Below are 14,697 nucleotides of genomic sequence, written 5' to 3'. Positions count from 1 at the left end.
GTTTTAATTTAAAGTTTTAGTAAAGAGGCTTTTTGTTATTAGATTTTTTTAATTTGAATTTATTATTGTTATGATTAATTATTTATAATATTATTTTTGTAGGTATATGATGAATTCGGTTATAAAAATCTTGTATTTCAATGGAAGGGTATATGAAGAGATTGATGGTGTAATCTTTGAAGGTAGTAAAAAAACGATTCAAATTAAACGTGGAATTAGTTTCAATGCTTTGAAAAAAAAATTGGAGATAAGGTAAAGTTACAAAATAATGAAATTATATCTGCTATCAGTTGTAGATTTTTAGTTTCAGGAAAGTATGTTGCATTGCAAATTTGTGATGACAAAGATGTTGAAACTATGATCGAAAGTTTTCACCAACAAGATCAAATGTCAGTTCTGGAATTGTACATAGAAAAGGATGTGGCTAGTGATTCTATGTTTCATTATGCAAATTCTCTTACATCATGTGGAAATAATTTATCTAATAATGAGGCGGAACCGCCAAGAAATGTAAGCAATTTACATGGTGATGAAGATGATGATGATGATTATCTTGTGTCTAACTCATAGGTTGAAGAGTCTTTAGACGAAGATGATAGTGTTGGCGGTATATCTGATACAGACGATGAAGTCACCGACATGATTCAACCAATAAGAATTGTTCACCCAGCATAAGGTATAATTTATTAAATAAAAAATAGGTGAATACATTTATCATTTTATGACAATTGTATATAATGGTAAATAAGTACGATTGGGATATTGACCTGAATTTTTTTTTAAACTATTAGGTGTAGAACAAATTCAAAATCCATTTTGGAATGATGCTTTACATTATAACAATATCAACTTGAGTCTTCCTGATGAGGAGGACATTTGCGGGTTGGAGATGCCATCGAGTTTTAATGTTGGACAAGAATTACATGTTGGCATGGATTTTAATAGTAAAGATGCGATAAAAAATGCACTGAAACAATATGTTATGAAGGTGCATCAAAGTTTTAAAGTTGTTGAAAGCAAATCAAACAAGTATATCGTTTGTTGCTCGAATAAAAGCGCAGAGTGTTCTTGCCCTTTTATATAAGGGCAATTTTATCTAAAAAAACTGATTTATGGAAAGTCACACAATGGGGTGGACCACACACATGTCTGAATATGACTATGACACAAGATCACGAGAAACTTGATTCAGATTTAATTGCCACTAGTGTAGTAGGTACGTTTTTTATGTTCACATTATGCTACTTTTGCGTTATTTGTTATTTAAATTTGGTTATTTTGTTAACAGACATGATCAGAGAAGATTCATCAATAAAAATTTCTTTGATTCAAGAAAGGATAAACAATGAATTTGCCTACAAGGTGTCGTACAAAAAGGCTTGGATGGCGAAACAAAAAGTCATTGCAATTGAATATGGTGATTGGGAAGAGTCATATGCGAAACTTTCGTCGTGGCTAACACACATGCAAAATCATTCTCCTGGATCTTATTTTCAAATACTACATGACGATTTTATTGTTGGGAATACGGTTAGTCGCGAACACCGTCAAGTTTCATAGAGTGTTTTGGACTTTTGGTAAATGTAAAGAGGCTTTCAAGTATTGTAAGCCAATCATACAAGTTGACGACACACACTTATACGGAAAATACCGTGGGACCCTCTTAATGGCCACATCACAAGATGGAAATGGTGGTGTTCTTCCTCTAGCATTCGCCGTGGTCGAAGGTGAAACGTTAACAGCGTGGTCATGGTTTTTGTTACACTTGCGTGAACACGTCACAGATAAAAATAGTATTTGTCTCATATCTGATCGTCACGCGAGTATCAAGTCTGTTGTGGCTAATGAAGCACTTGGTTGGCAACCTCCCCACGGTTATCATGTTTATTGCGTCCGACACATAACAAGCAATTTCAATCGCAAATTCAACAATGCCAAACAAAAAGAAATGTTGAAGAAATTGGGTAAGATTTAATTTATCATGGTCATGCTAATTTAAGTTTCATATATACTTACAAATTTTTTTGCTAACTAATTTCATGCAGGCTACACTCCTTGCAAGCATATTTTTGATCAAAATTTAGAAAGATTTCGTTAGCTGAGTCCAGCCATAGCAACATGGATTGATCGCATTTCAAAGGAAAAATGGACCATGGCTTATGATAAAGAAGGACGTCGATATGGCCACATGACAACCAATCTCTTAGAATGTATAAATAAGGTTTTGAAGGATTGTCGCAACATACCCATAACAACATTGGTGAAATCAACATATAGTAGGTGTCGAAAGTATTTTATTGATCGTGGTCGCCAAGCCCAAAGACAATTAAATGAAGGATAAGTATATTGTTCTAAGCTTGTTAAAGAACTTAGAAAAAATCAAGAACAAGCTTGTTCGCACATTGTTCGCATCTATGATATCCAGTCAACAAGGTTTGAAGTAGAGGAAACCTTCAATCCTATAACGCAACATGACGGACAAAAGTGGGCAATTAACTTGAATGACCATTATTGTCAATGCGGAAAGTATTTTGTGCTTCACTATCCATGTTCACACATTATTGCAGCTTGTGGTTACGTGAGCATGAACTACTACCAACATATAGATGTTGTTTACACAAATGAGCACATCTTAAAAGCTTACTCCGCACAATGGTGGCCTCTTGGGAATGAAGCGGCAATTCCTCCTTCTGATGACGCATGGACATTTATCCCTGATCCAACTATAATTCGTGTGAAAGGTCGGCCAAAATCAACAAGGATAAGGAATGAGATGAATTGGCTCAAACCATCTGAACACCGACAAAAATGTAGTAGATGTGGAGCAGAAGGTCACAATAGGCATCGATGTCCCATGCAATCTGAGTGTGGAAGTTGTTCATTTAATTGATTTATGTATGTTACACGAGTGACCTCAGATATCTGAGACAAGTAATTTGTATTTGTTGAAGTTCTCTTGAATGTATTTAGTTTGTGTTCTTCAATGAAATCGTTAATAACATTAGTTAGTTTTGTTTGTGTTCTTTAGTTTGTTTATAACATTAATTATTATTATTATTATATTTTGGTGCGCGACATAAACGGTATCCATTAGTAAAGCTTCATAAAATTGTCAAATTGAAATGAGAAACATACAACAACATATTAAAACAGATACTTGAAAACATATTACAACAGAGACATGAAAATCATTCATTCTGATGTCCGTGATGACGTGAGGATGTACCACATGATCGATCTCATCTTCGTGCTTGCCTATCAAGATTTCTGCTGCCCCGATGTCTCCTCACTTCAACTTGGTCAGCCTTAGCAGAACATTGATGACGTAAATCAACACCTAATAAGTCACTCATATCAGGTATTGCTCCGGATACATCCCATTGCGTACCTAATGGAGCATTAAGTGTTGAAATTGGGACATCATGTTGCTGTGAAGGGGTCATAGTAGGACATGAAAAATCAGGATGTGTTTCCACAACACCATCCAACGAATATTTGCTTGCAGAAGCATTAGTTTGATGACCTTCGAAAGGATACTGATACATCTGTGTCGGATACTAAAAAAATGTTGGTGGTGTGTAATACATTCCGTGGCCACGATCTTCCATCTATGGGTAGAAATATGGTTCCACTTCTACAGCCTCCCTTCATCTGCCTATGCCTTGAGTTTCAACACTTGACGGAAGAATATGAAACTCTTGTGGCGCAAATTCATGCTCTGGTGCTGGACCATGTGACACACACTCAGTGATTCTCTCTTGCTCTTCGGATAGAATGATTATTTTATCCACATAGGGCACGAAATCATCAACTGTCCATGTGTTCCTCCCTTGTGGTGACACCATATACTGTAATGTCTCCGCAACTTCAGTCTGCAATTATTAGGGTGAGGAAACTAATGCCGACGCTTTAAAAAATAATTTGAAGTTAAATATTAAAAAAAATACCAATGTAGATGTGTTTGCATTCTTAGGGTCAACGAACATCTTCATTTTTCGCCTATACTAGACCATGTAGTCGGAGTTAAAACTCAATAGGCCCTCTTGTCAAGGATAAACGTCGACCCTAAAATCAGCTCGATTGTTCCATTGACTGATCATTGAGGCGAACAGTTGTCCCTAATTTTCATCTTGTTTGCCTTTCAGTGTTATGCCATGAATATTCAGGGGTTGCGAAGGACACCCTGCAATAGGTTGTTGCATTCCAAATTGTCTCAAAAATCTATCGGGTTGGTGCCACTAAACAACTTGGAAACAAATAAGTGGCACCACCGCGCACCACGCTACACTTCTAACCAAACAAATTGGAGGCAACACTGACATAACATTTGTTGTGTAAGGCTTCTACAGAAACTGCATATAACAATACACTTGTTAATTTTCAGTGAAATAAAACATATTATTTATTATTTAACCAATACATTACAATGTTCTTACCTCATGTCGTTTCATGATATCCAATTTGCAACGAAAAACTATCAAATTATCATTGCCAATATGTTGATTTCCACGTCGCAACCACCTACAAAAAATTTTGAAATCATCATTGCCGATACGTTACATTATTAATTATTTTAAAATGAAATCTATTTTTTTAAACGACTAACCTGTGTCCGAGTGGTTTATTTTCTATTACGGGAGGAGTCTTCTTTGGAGCCAAACTTGTGCATCGTTCCCATGCCCACATTTGTATCAAGATGCACATACCTCCAATTGATTTAGTTTTATAATCGGTGGCGCTGCACATCTCTCTGTATAAATAAGCAAGAACGACAGGTTCCTATGCAGACCTGCTGCACTCTCTAGAGTCACGTAAAAATTACAGGTATCTTAAGGAAACTTTGCTATTACCTTTGTCAACAAATAGAACACCTCCTATGAATCTAAGGATCCATGCACGAGTAAACCTTTCTAGTTGTTGTAGGTTACCGTCATGGTTATTTAATTGTGGAAAATGATGAGCCAACCAACTTAATTTAATCGTACTACCTTGAAGTTCACCTCTTGTGATCTGACTCCTAACAATTCTTCACATAAATCAGCCCAATCAAGATTTGTTGGACCAATTAACGATGACCCATCCACATGGAGACCTAACAAAATAGAGACATCTTGAAAAGTAATAGTACACTCTCAGCATCTCATGTGAAACATGTGTTTCGGACCTCCATCTTTCAATCAAGGCACTAATTAATGCCGCATTTATTTTTAAGTATCCCATCTTCATAATCCAGTAAAAATCAGATTGTCGAAGTAGAGGAATAATTTCCTCTGATATTTCTTCTTGACCTTGATACATGAGGACAACTCGTCTGATGTGTAATTTTTTGTCTTCTTTCCCATAAAACGTCACCATCAATTGAACCAGACTTAATTTGTATATTTGATGAACATGACGACGAAGATGCCATTGATACTATAAAATAAAATATAACACAATAAATTGACATTAAAAATTTTACATTTTTTGTACATAAAATAAAAAAAATTACGTACTTTTATAAAAACTTAGTTAAATATATATAAAGAATAAATTTAAATATATTCTACATATAAATTAAAATACATGCAAATACAACTTTAAATAAATAATAGAATATATATATATTTGAATAACAAAATATAAATATATTATACAAATGACAAAATTTCAATATATTCTACAAATAAATTAAAATACATGCAAACATAATTTTAAATAAATAACACAATATATATTTTAATAATATAAATTAATATGCAAATTTTTTTAACAATATATATATCAAATTATTACAAACTAACGTACCATATATATTTCAATAATAACTTAAAATGCCTAAAACAAATAAGAGAACACAAAAAATATTAACTACGTACCGAGTTTGACAAGAACAATATGAGTGACATAACACGCAGCTCACAAGCTTTTTGCGACCACCAAATCATAACCTAACAACACCAAATATAAATTTAAATAAATAACATAATATATATTTTAACAACAACATAAACATTTAAACAATATATATATACCAAATTCATACAAACTAAGTAACATATATTTGAATAATAACTTAGAATATCTACAATAAATATAACATTCAAACTTTATAATACCTAACACTAAAAAAATAATTTAATTATGACCAACAGAAAAAATAGAACACAAAAAATTTAACTACGTACCAAATTTTAACTACGTACCATATATTTTAATAATATCTTAGAATACCTAAAAAAAATGTTAACACACACAAAACACATAATATTAATGCCTAAAGAAAAATATAGCATACGAACTTTATAATACCTAAAACTAAAACAAATAATTTAATTATCAAGTAATACAAAAAAAAAATTAACACAACAAATATTAACTACTTATCAAGTTTGAGAAAGCAAGAGAAAAAACTAACTAACGTACCATATATATTTATATGTAACACAAATAATAACATAAAATATCTAAAACAAATAATATTAATATCTAAAACAAATATACCATACAAACTTTATAATACCTAAAACTAAAATAAATAATTTAATTACAAATTTTAATACCATATATTTTACACACACACACACACACTCTTACTTCAAGCAATAGAAAAAAAATTAAGACAACAAATATTAACTAGTTTCAAAATTTGAGAAAGCAAGAGGAGAACCCACTTCAAGCTTTAGGCCACTAGCACAAGGTAACAACCACCAAGCAGCAAGCAACAAGCAAAATTCACCAGGGTCCGCAGCTTGTTTCCATTCATTTGTATAAGGGTGTTTTATAGGGGGGAAGGTTATTTCGCCACTCCCACTTGCAAACCCTTTTTGAAAAGTTTTTGTAAAGGCTTGCTTGCTACGTTCGGTCTGTTGCATGCATTCGTGCCACGTAGGCACCTTTCTCGCCAACAGCAATGGCGACATACTTTCAAAAGAAAATCGCCAGCCATGTTAGTGACACCACCCTGAACCACTGCGCCCCTATTTTGCAACACCTGACCTATCCTGCCCTCAACTCACCTAATTCGCCAGTGCTGTTGGCTACACCCACCTCCATATCACGTGTTTCGCCAATGCCAATGGCGAAACACCTCCACGTTAGCACCAACTCGCTAGTGCCAACTGGCGCCATCCTTTAAAAAAGAGACCCCCCCCCCCCCCCCCGTCAATAGTTTTAAAACAGACCCAATTTGATAAAATGTTTGTAAAAGTGACCCTATTTGGTCAATTCGCCGTACCAGGTCAAAACGCATGGTCCAGTCTGGACCATTTGAATCACTAGTCCACCGGAGTAATGCCCCTAAAGCAAACAATAAAATTTTTATAGCAACCAAGTTGTTTTTAAGCCAAATAAAAACCCAAAACATAATCAATCAAGCTCTAAATACTCATTTATTCTTAAAATCAAATTCCTTGTGACATACTTTTTAATGTAAAATATGTGATTAAAATTATGTTTGCATGCATATTTTACTTGTATTTGGCGACTTCAAATTTTGTTTAATAAATAGGTCACAAGTGTCAATTTGTTTTTGGATTTGGCAAATGGAATGTGATTTCCAAAAAGTGAGATCAAGTTGAAATTAAGTGTGATATGAAATGCCAAGCACATGAATAGTAAATTTTTTGAGAAGTGATAATAAATGCACCCAGGTTTTGGGATGTATGGATGAAAATAAGAGAGATTGAGAGAAAATAACTGATGTGGCAAATTGTATAATAAAAAATTAAGAGAGAAAAATGAAATGAAAGTGAAGTGATAGAAAAAGTAAATATATGTTTAGTTTTTTTTCTCCAATTTGTTTGCGTCATTTTGACTCTTCATTAAATATTAACGTAGTTGTAGTTCTTGACAGAATTGATTGAGAGATACCGAAGATAGATTTTTCATTTACTAAACATTTTTGTTGTTAATGTTCTAGAGGTTCGAATGAGATCTGAACTTTCTTGGTCTATTTCGTTATAGTTTGTGACTTACATAAGATTGAGTTGTTTTAGGTGGGGTAACTTTTTTTTTTTTTTACCTTTAGAAAATGACAAAAATTAGTGAAGGAAAATATTGAAAAAAAAGAGAATTTCTAAAAGCCTAAAACTAAAATTTGGAAACTATTTTTCTGTTTCTAAAAGTGAGTTAGAATAATTTAAAAATCAATTTGAAAACAATTTTAACCCCTTTTTATCTAAATAGTTTTTCTTTTCAAAATTAAATTTGAAAGCAAAATAGTGAAACTCAACCACACAAACAATGTGGTCTAAGTGAATCCTTTAATACTTTATTCTTTCTTTCTTAAAAGAATTGATTTTGACAAATGAAATGAAAATAATTAAGATATAACTTAGTTTAATTAATAAATCAATTGAAGTTAAGTTTCATATATTTACATGTATAAGTTTTAAATTTGATTAATTTAAATGAGCTAAGTTTGAGTATAATGTCTTTTATTAAGGCAATTTCAAGCTTCATGTGATTGACTTAACTTGAACTCCTAACTATAACATACATGTTAGGTATAATGGGATCTAACCTTATGATTTTAATGAGAACAAATAGATGATTAACAAATAAGTGATATTATACGTGCAAATGTTTTGATCCAAGTGCACAAAATCAAATTGATGTATCAATGACCAAGAAGTTTATATGTTTAATTCTATCAGTACATCACCCTATGTCAGCACACAAGTGCATCCTCCTATGTCAACACACATGTACTTCTTCCTACGATAAACTTCAATCTAAATACTCAAAATCATATAAGATTGTCGTTTATCAGTTCAGAAAGAGACAAAATATTTCAAATATCAAGCTATGTGAAGAAAAACTATCTTGGGTACCACATTTAACATTAAAAATATTGATGAGACAAGACAAACCTTCGAAAAATGTTAGCACACCAATCATTAGAATGGAAAGTTTTACTATGTGCAATTGTCACATAAAAAGAATCAACAAAGCATCTTTGCAATTTGAATATCTAGCACCATAGGAGAATCAATTAATGCTCATTTAATACGATCAACATTTGGATTAAACCAAAGCCTTGGACTAAGTTTTACCAACTACTTTAAAAAATGTGGACTATAAATACTTATGAGTTTGTCCTTAGGAAAAGTAGTATATGTGTAAACTAAGCATTTAAAGTTTAATTATTGACTTCGCAAACTCAATTTCTTCTTTGCATTTATTGTACATATCTTGGTTGAGATAAATTTGTATAGCCATCAATTTTTAACATTCATTGTTAATACCAACAATCAGTATAAGCTCTTTATTATGCACCTTAAGTCAACAGATTGCCAAGATTGGACATAGTTTCACTTTGTAAAATGAACAAATATTAAAATATCATGTGTTTATTGTTTCTATTTATCTCATTTTATGTTTATCTATGCTAAGCACACTCCATGCATTGTCCTACTATTGCAAAAACCTTGGTGTGTTTACATCAATTGTATTAAAACATTTTTTATTTGCTTAAAAAGATATCAAAATACATTTTAATCTCCCAATCATTGTTGAATCCAACAAAACTTAATCTTACTATTTTTATAAAATTTTGTGTAAGTATAATGGTGAGTAGAATATACTCCATAGGAACGGTAAAGCTTACTTCTTTTTATATAGTTAATGCAAATATATAACATAGGAACATGAGAATTTGAGTGGGAATTAAAATTAAAAAAAATAACCAAAACAATATGAAAAAATTGAGATTTGATAAGAAGACTCTATTACAACAATGCAAAAATCTTAATATACTAATACAAATGATAAAAAAAAATCCTTTATCAGGGACCACATGTTTGATGTAATAACTATTGCTAATTAACTGAGTCTAAAAAAAGGAGAAAGAAATTAATTGAGTATTAATTTACGAAGGAGAAGGATACAATCAAATTAAAAAATGAGGAAAATTCAAACGGGAAAATTTCCAAGATTGGATTTGCATAATGATTCCCTATGGGATAATTCCCTTACCTAAGGGTTCAATTTGGTTCTCATTAAGGGTGAACTAACCTAGTGTAACCTTTGTTTCCTTTCACAATGTCTAATTGAATTAACTCCTACTTGCATGGTAGTTATGTTCAATGAAATTCATTAAGTTCTTTGTTAATTCATTAGCTCCTCAAAGGATTCAACCTATTTTTGTGGTTCAAAACCCAAGTTTCTTTCCTATGTTCCAATATTGAGGTTCAGTCTTCAATTTTTACCTAAACACCTAAGGTTATGTAAACCATAAGTAACCAATTCACATAATAAAGAAAAATAGGAAAAGAATTAAAAGGAGAACACAAATGTAATTCAACTAACACTAATAGTCATCAAGGGCTATGTCCCAATCCTAGAAAAAAATATCTACTCATACATAATCATTTTTTAAGTCTATACATAATCATTAATAGAATCCAAAGAAGAACATTCAAATCGGTAAAGAAATGTTGTAGAAGAAATCCAACCCTCAATTTTAAGTCATCACAAGGAATGAGACTTGGAACCCCTAAACCTAACCTAAAATAGTAATTTAAAGGTGTGTGCCAATAAGAGTTCAAACTAGTGATATTAGAACTAGACTGGTCATCAACTTGGTAAAGGGACTAGAATAATGAATTATTGATCAAACTAGTGAGTTGGTGATTAAATTGCATGAACCAATATATATATTTTATTTATAAATTGTATACTATAAATAATTTATATAAATTATATTTATCGCAGTAATTCTAAGAGAATTCATTACTAGAGGCGTAAATTTACTTTTTCATAATCCATTGAACTTATGTCGAACCCATGCCAATTTTAAATTTTCGTAGTGTAAAATTTGAATTCATTTGTAAAATTATTTGTGAAATATTGAAAGTGTTCATTGTTGTAAATTCAAATTCATGAAAGGCTTAAACCTAACATGTCTTGGCTATATTCATGTGGGAGAGTAGGGGTGAGCATGACTTAACCTGACCTACTAACCTGATCTAGCTCGTGGTTGATTTGGACGGGTTCGAGTTTTGAAAATAGAACCGAAGCATTTTTTAGGATAGGTTTGAGTTGTGTTTTGGACCATCTCAATTGGGTTTGGTATCTAATATTCTTTTAAAAAGCATAAGTTTTTTTTTTCAATAATTGTTTATTAATAATAAAACTTTTATTTAATAGTTAATATTTTGTACGACATGATATTATATTTATAAATTGTTTACTTTAAAATATATATTATAAAATATACCTTAAATTAAGTTTTTTACTTCTTTCATTTTACAATTTTACCATACATAATATTAAAATTAATATATTGAGTTAAAAAGTTGAGTCAACTCAGTCTTGTCCCATATATTTCAAGTCTTGATTGAGTTGGTTTAGGTTTTAAAAAGCGACCAATCAATTTTTTGGATTAGGTATGGGCAAAGATAAACTAAGGTCATGCTCACCTATATATGACAATGTGCAACACATCACAAACGTAGAATGGGACAACTTGTAAGAGATGTACCAGTTCCTAAAATAGAGGGCATATAAGCTTTTATGTATATGATGTTGAATCCATATCCCTAGTTTTAGTTATGACAAACCATTAGTAATGCAAATTGAAATGTTGATGGGTTTAAGTGGTGGCTAACAATTCTACTTAAGTGTTTCGGTGTTTATTACTTTGAGAAACAGTGATGCTCTTTCATTCTAAGGTACATAGGATGATGCTCAGAAAGGTTCAGAGAACTGCTGTTAGAGTTGATAACTCATAAGAATTCTTGAAGTCCATCAAAATGATGAAGTTTGCTTCCCTCTGAGTACTTGGTTATTGGAAAGATATTGAACAATGAGACCTTGCATAGAAGATTCATCAAAGGCCACATAAAGAGCATCATGATTAAGAATGAAGCTATGTAGAGTCTACATCAAAATGATAAAGACCTTGACTTTGAGATTTTGAGCATCGAAATGATTTAGAAAGACTCAGAATGCATCACTTGAACAATACCAATAGACTAAAGTCTGACAGTTCTTCACCCTCCATATGTTGCCACAATCACTGAATGCACATCAAAAAGGAAGAACCAACTTCATAAAAAGATGCAAGATTGTTGAATGATGAAGTTGTCCATGAGAAACACTAATGTGAAGCATCAAATTGAAGGAATAAAGAAATTTGCTTAGTCTAACCTTGAACAGAACACTAACACACCAACAACATAAACTTAAACTAAGTCTTTATGAAGTAATCAACTTTAGAATGTTTTGAAGTTGTGAAGAAGTGTTAAGAATGATAAAGCTTCACTACATTAGAATGAGATATCAATTTGGACTTCATCAAGGGAATGCATCAAAGTATGGATCCATTCTCAGCAAATATCAAAATGACTATTTTGATGGTTCTTTAGAATTCCCATCAGAAAGGTTCCTTAGAGTAAGAACCTCAGAATGGTTACGTTTGTTGTCATATCATGATAGTTGGAAAGTGAACCTACTTGCTTTAGAAGTGTGTCGATTGTGTGGAGCCCACTACAATGGTCTTCTTGGGAGCTTTAAGATGCATTTTTGAAGGCTATGAAGAACAAGTTGAAGCATTCCAAATATGCAACACACTGTGCTAGATCTCCGAGTGAAAAATTTGTGTTTTAGCTTTAACCTTTTTTGTGAGAGTGATCCACTTCTGTATTGTGCTTTCAAAGCTTTTAGTAATCTTAAATAGAAGTGTGAGATTAAGTTCCTAAGTGGTATCCCTCTTGTGAGGAGAAAATTTTTAATTTGTGCAGTTAATCACATATCCATTTTGTGTAAAGTCCAATAGTGGCTGGCAGAAGAGAAATCCAATGTTGTAGCTGGTCTAGTTGAGGCTAAGATTGAAGTCTAGTGGGGAACTGTCAGGTTGTTGAAACCCAGTGGTTTGGTGGTCCAATTGTGTACTAGTTGTGTTAGTGAAATCTCATCTTTAAGGGTGAGGATTAGACGTAGCCTAAGGTTGGGGTAAATCAATATAAAAACCTCTATTTCCATTTTCTCTTTCTTTACTTTGCTTTGCATAAATTTGAAAATTGGTTTTGATCAAATCATTAAATATGTTATCTTTCCATCTTAATAACATAACTAAACTTTGTTTAACCAAGTTTTTTTATTAAGCAATTATCTTTGAAACAAAAGCTTTAAACTACAAATGAATTGTTTTTCGAGAACGGTTGCATTTTTATTTTAAGCAACTCAAATTTCCATTCTTAGCTAAGAACAACTTCTCATTCTAAACTCATTCATTCAGAACTATCATTAGAAACCTTTTGTTTTCAAATACTTTAAATGTTTTCAAAACCCTAATTTAATCCCCTTCTTGTGGTATATTTATCACTTCATATGATACAACATGCATAAATGAATCAAAACTAGACAAGTTGACCGGTTCTTATTAGTTTGAGCCCAATTCATGATGTTATGTTTGTACTAAGTGAATTGGGTATCTGTTGATCTTACAAATTGGTCAAATTGGTAAAAGGTTTGGTTTCTAGTTGGATCGGCCAATCTAGTTGAGTTTAATAACTATGGTTTAAGCCCAATTAAAAAGAAAAAAATTAAATCACAAACATAAGCTTTAGGGTTGCATTCACACACCCCTTGTAAGCATGCTTATGCCCCCTCCTATGATCTTATCATTGGATGATTAGCTTCTAATTGTGGCGTGATCTTGATAACACCACAAGCTTGATCTTCTCATAGGATGCAATCAAGACCTGTTATTTTTTACTTTCTAAGCTCCAAATGCTCTCGTTCTTTCTAAAATACTTTAAACTTGAAATGAAAATAAGGAGAATATCATAACAAGTCGTAGTAAGGAAAAGCCAACAAAAACATGATGAAATCAGACTAAAGACATAAGACAAATGCATTCAAACCTAAGACATTATACAAATAAGACATAAGATGCAACACATCATAATATATTACAATAGAGTTTTAAAATGGCCTTGGGTGGGCTATAAAGGAAAATAAACTTGAAAATTTTATTGACACTCCAAACCTATTAATTCCATGAAATGCTTTATCCATAAATTATGTTTTGTCCTTTTGGCCAAATAATTTAAACAATCTAATAAGTGCAATCAAATTTTGTTTTATATATTATTTTTTTCAATAACTATTTACCTCAATTAAGTGACCATGCCAAAATAATGATATTTCACAATTTGTTTTCCTTCTAATGGATTGAACTCCAAAATTAATTTAATGAATGTTTCAAATATCTCAATAATTTCAATAATTATGGCTATGAATAACAAAACATTTATGTTAGTTTCTAATTTTTTTATTAACTGAAAAAATTATTTGATTATTTGATAAATAATTTTTTTTAGTAATTTTCCTAATAACTTATAACGTTTTTTGAAACGTTAGTTGAAGTAACGCTTTTAAAATGTCGACTTCTAATTTTTTATATTTTCTTTTATTTTTATCCTTAATATATTTATCTAATTTTTAAATTATCCTTTTTAAATAAATCATAATTTTATTATTTTCTGTTATTCTATATTTTTCAACTATTTCAATACTTATAATTTAATAAACTAATTTTTGAATTATTAGTTTCTAGTTAGCTTTCAAGTTTTCCGTTAGCTTTGTTTATATTGTGATTGTTGCATTGTGAGAAATTTTCTGACTCTAATTGTTGTCAATAAAACCTAAGTTAACCCAAATTTTAAAAAATTTGAATAGATATTTAATATCATAACTCAACAAATAATC

This window comes from Glycine soja, chromosome 18, assembly GCF_004193775.1.
Source record: "Glycine soja cultivar W05 chromosome 18, ASM419377v2, whole genome shotgun sequence".
Lineage (NCBI taxonomy): Eukaryota > Viridiplantae > Streptophyta > Magnoliopsida > Fabales > Fabaceae > Glycine > Glycine soja.
The sequence above is the reverse complement of the archived record's forward strand: the minus strand, read 5'-3'. Positions refer to the sequence as shown.